General features: G+C 46.0%; 1 pseudogene; it reads right to left on the reverse strand.

Annotated features, from left to right (window-relative positions):
- Positions 1–2,297: 2,297 nt before the first annotated feature.
- Aagab-ps2 (alpha- and gamma-adaptin binding protein, pseudogene 2) lies at positions 2,298–4,034 on the reverse strand (annotated as a pseudogene).
- Between the last annotated feature and the right edge of the window lie 791 nt (positions 4,035–4,825).

The raw sequence follows: 4,825 nt of genomic DNA on the forward strand, positions 1-4,825 counted from the left end.
ACACTACTTAGCATTCTATAATCCAGTATCACTCTCTATGAACTCCTTTGTTTTCTCACTCAGGGATGCTGCTGCAGGGATGTTGTGCATCTCCATTGACTGACTGTTAGGAACTTTTTCATGACTTGTTTAAAAGCTTCCATTCAAGCAGCTCAAATCCTACGTATTTCCTATTGAACACCATTTCCCATACTGGGCCATCGTGAAAGCCCCTGTCTGTATACCAAATCATTGATTTGTCCTTCCTCTGTACTGGAAGGTGGGCTTGAGGGATAGCTCTTTTCAACTCTAGCTTGCTTTCTACCTCTGTCCTCAGTTCCTTGTTTTCCCTTGGGTTTTGAGTTTTTTCAGACTCAGAAGGGCTATGTGGCATGGAAATAATTTGTATTCTTCACCAATCCAGGACACACACACACACACACACACACACACACACACACACACACACACAAATGGTAATTTGATGCTTCTACCTAATTTCTTTCAATTTCTTTCCCTGCCAGTTCAGAGGCTAGGGTTGAAGATATTATCCACCTATCTTTTTTCTTATTGTAATTTCTCTTTTTTCTAGACATGATCTTTCTGGGCAAACAGCTCAGCCTCCATTGTGTGTCTAATGTTTTACTTAGATCAGGGCTTCTGGAACCAATTCCTGTTCATGATCTTGTTTTAGGGTTTGAAACTTACTTTCTAGTCTGTTAGGTTTTTTTGAAGGGCATCTCTCATATTCATGTGGTAGACTCCATTCATCAAAGAGGCATAGCACTCCTAGACATACAGAAGAAGGCAGCCTCCCTGGTGTGATATGAAAATAGAAATAAAAGACAAATCCAGATTAACGGGTAAAAGAAGTCTGTTTTTGACATTCTGGAATCCCTTTCCATGTATCATCTAAGAAACAGAGCATTTAGGGACTATAAAAGACCACATACCATAGAGCCAGATGGCTCACTAGCTCAAAGGCTTTCCTTTTCTTACCAATTCAAGTACAAACCAGGCCAGACTCTGCTTAGCTTAGGATGGTATGGACATAGACAAATTTGACTCCTCACTGAAACACTTCAAGTGGAGAATTAGATATTAAAATCCGAAGGCCAGGAAACATGTAAGCTGAAGTTTTTTTTTAAATATGTTGTATTTTTATATGTATATATGTATGTTTATGTATGTATGTGGGAACATTCATGTTGAGTACAGGTGCCTGTAGAGGCCAAAAAAGTATGTTGGATCCTCTGGATCTAGAGTTCCAGGTGCCTGTGAGCTCCTTCCCTGTAACGTGAGTACTGGGAACTGAACTCAGGTCCCTTGAAAGTTCAGCACACATTTTAACCACTGAGTTATATCTCTGGATCTCTGGGCTGTTTTTTTCCTTCATAATAGGGTGTTTGTTCTATTTCCATGTTTAATTTGAAAGGCTTGGCATTTTTCTCTATTTCTTCCTGGTAGCTATTGAGTTTTTTTTTTTACCTAATCCCTATACTTCTCTCTCTCTCTCTCTCTCTCTCTCTGTAAATAAATCATCTTTTAATTACCTGGTTTTTGTTTAGTCAGCAAAATCAAGTCCACATTTTCTAGTCATCTGTTTCCTAATCATTTGACCTAATATATTTTCTAAAATCTTCCACATTTTAAGAAAAACATGTTTTACCTTTCTGGCAACCCACAGTCAACTTCCCCTATTTTCCATCTTAACCAGTGGGCTAATGCACTCACCTTAAAGTATTAGTGCCCCTCAAAGGGTAGTGGTAAACCCAAGCTCAAAGACTGCAAGATCAGAGTGTGGGGTGGGAGCACAGGGGCAAACCAGCACCCACTGTTCTAGAATCCGACCAGCACCAGGATCATGTCTGTCCCTGTGTGGTTCTGGCCTGGCTAAGCGCCTTTCAGGCCCTGTCCGTGGTACCTAAGGAGGTCCACCTTGTTTCTGATCATGACCTAACTCGCGGATGACACTAGGGCAGGATCGGCTCTCAGCCCACAGTGAATACCATCTATCATGGCTGTACCTGCTTAGAAACTGACGAGCACGAAGGAGACTCACGCCTGCCTCACAGAGGTATCTGTGATGACAGATACGGACCTTTAACCTCTGTTTGCTGTACTTTCCTCTCTTCCTTTAAAACCTTGCTTTGTGCTCCCCTGGGGCTGACCCACTCAAACACAACGCAGGAGGAAGAGCAGGGTTTCCTTGGGACTGGGCCCTGGAGTGTAGAGGAGCCAACAGCCCTGGAAGTAACCCACGGTGGTGGCTCAGGACCTGGTTGTTGGAAGGCTCGCCTATCCCCCACAGGCTGGTTCTGGTGCTTTGACAGTGATCTCTGGATTCCAAGCAGAAAGAAGGGGTACTTGCTCTGAAACCTCAAGCAGCCAGGGAGAGCACTCAGTTAGAGAGCACTGTTGCCAGTGTCAGCAGTGCTGGAACCAACACTGCTACTCCTCTGGTCCACACATGCCCAGCAGCTGGGGAGAGTTTATGCTCCCTAGAGGAGGAAACCTTTGCTTCTGTTTCTTATAGATATACATCTGACTTTTACTTCTTTGTGACAGGAACTCACACATTGAACTTAAAATTGTCCATAGGACTTGCTAAGAGACAAACCCATGAGCCGCCTGTCCCCCTAACCCCTAGGCACATACTAGATCTATAGCTGCCCCCCTTGTCAACATCCACCTTAGGTTAGAGCTGTGCTCTCCGTGGGGACCAGTGACAGTACACAGCAGACAGTACAAGCTCCCAACCAGCCGCTGGTGTGGACACTGGCTATCCAGCACAGAAGCAGGCCGTCCTCAGCTCTCCTGTATTACAGATCTCTGAGACTCATTTTACCCTGGTTCTTAAGACAAAGAATGTAGATCTGAAGGGTTTCCCCACTGTCATCTCACTCTTCCGTCACTTATGCGGCAGGAACAAAGATTTCTCCCCAGCACCTTTCTAAAAGCTCAGGTAAGGGAACCCCAAAAACCAGTCAGGTGGCCAGCGTGCTAACGGCAGTCTTGGCAGAACAGAACCTGGTTGAGAAGGGAAGCACTTGGGACGCACAGTGCTGGCATCATCGGTGTCAGTCAAACCTAGCAGGCAGAACTTAGTGCTCGTCATCAGAAGAAAGGCCCTAGATCTCATCTCGGTCTCCCCCTATTGCCATCCAGAAGGCTTTGGCCACCTTTTCTGCATGCAACTTTCTTTGCTCATGAGGAAGCAGCCTTGTCTTTCATTTCTTTTAACTTTGAAAAGAGTCTCTCAAAGTTCTCCAGATCCCCTCCTCCGGTGGTAAGACTGGCTAATTCTTGAATATCCAGGTCTAACATGGGGTCAACAATGCTGTCAACCCATGCACCTGCTGAACCACACGCGCCACTGCGATGCCCGGGGAGGGACTCTGTCCTCTCAGTTGTTGGCGATGGCTCCTGCTCACAGTGACAGCTCTCTGCTGATCCAACACTGCGGCTTGCTCCAGCCAGTGAGCTGAGAAGGCCGAAGCCCTGGCTCCTGTCATTCTTCATCACGGCATTGGACCAGACATTGGCATTCAATGCTTGTACAATCCGCTTTACGCCTGTAGATTCAGGGAAGTCATCGTCCTCCTCAGGTAGCTCCTCTGGGCAGAGCTCCACCAGCTCAAAGCCATGTTTGATGCACCACTCTTGAGCCTGTTGTTGGTTTATTCCATTTTCACACACTCTATCACAGACCAGGATCATCACCTCAGGAAGCCATGTTTCTGCCAGAGGAAGCCATGAGGAGACGCTGTCAAGACCTGATTTCTGTGTGCTATCAAAGTAAACTACAAACGCCTGGACTGCCTCTGCGACCTCGGCAGTGACCAGGCACTTGCTTGGCACCACACACAGGTTGACCTCTGCAGAGTAGTACTTGTTATCGATGGTCCAGGGGTAAAACCTCACAGCATCGCTGGAAGTCGCTTCCGCAACAGCATCTTCTGTTCCAAGGATATGTTGCACCAGCCGGTCCCCGGTGAAGGTGGCGGAGCAGCCGGTGACCAGCGCACAAGGACCATCGGCAGCCATCGCTGTGGCAGAGCTATACTTTTCTCTTTAAACTCTAACAGAGTTGTTCTAGAAATTTCTTTTTCATATCATTTCTAAATTCTTGTATTAATAAAAGCAGGACCCTAAAGGGGAAATCTCATTTCTCCAGCTACAGATTCTATCCAAGGACTTTCCACTTTCAGAAACAGTAACCTTAGATACATGTCTTATCATCCCCAAATGGGACAATAAAACTGTTCCTCCCAAACTCATCTTTTGTTCTGCCACATTTTTTTTATCAACTGATTTAATTTATATATTCACTTGACATCGTAATCACAGGTCCTTGCCCTCCCAGTCCCCCTTTACACAGCCCCTCATTTGAGAAATGGGAGTCCCCTTCAGGGTATCACCTCACCCTGCACATCAAGTCACTACAGGACTAGTTCATCCTTACCCACTGAGGCCAGGCAAGGCAGCTCAGTTAGAGGAACAAGATCCACAGGCAGGTGACATATTTAGAGACACCCCCCGCTCCAGTTGTTGGAGGACCCACATGAAAACCAAGCTGTATATCTGCTATACATGTGTATGTGGCAGGGAGCTAAGTCCAGCCAATGCTTTCTATTTGGTTGGTGGGTCAGTCTCTGGGAGCCCATAATGGTCTAGGTTATTTGACTCTGTTGGTCCTCTTATGGAGTTCCTATTCCCTCTGGATTCCTCAATCCTTCCCCCAACTCTTCTATGAGACTTCTTCTAAGCTTTATCTAATTTTTAGCTATAGGTCTCTGCATCTGTTTCCACTGGCTACTGGGTGGAACTCTCAGAGACAGTTATG

This window comes from Rattus norvegicus, chromosome 19 (genome assembly GCF_036323735.1).
Source record: "Rattus norvegicus strain BN/NHsdMcwi chromosome 19, GRCr8, whole genome shotgun sequence".
Lineage (NCBI taxonomy): Eukaryota > Metazoa > Chordata > Mammalia > Rodentia > Muridae > Rattus > Rattus norvegicus.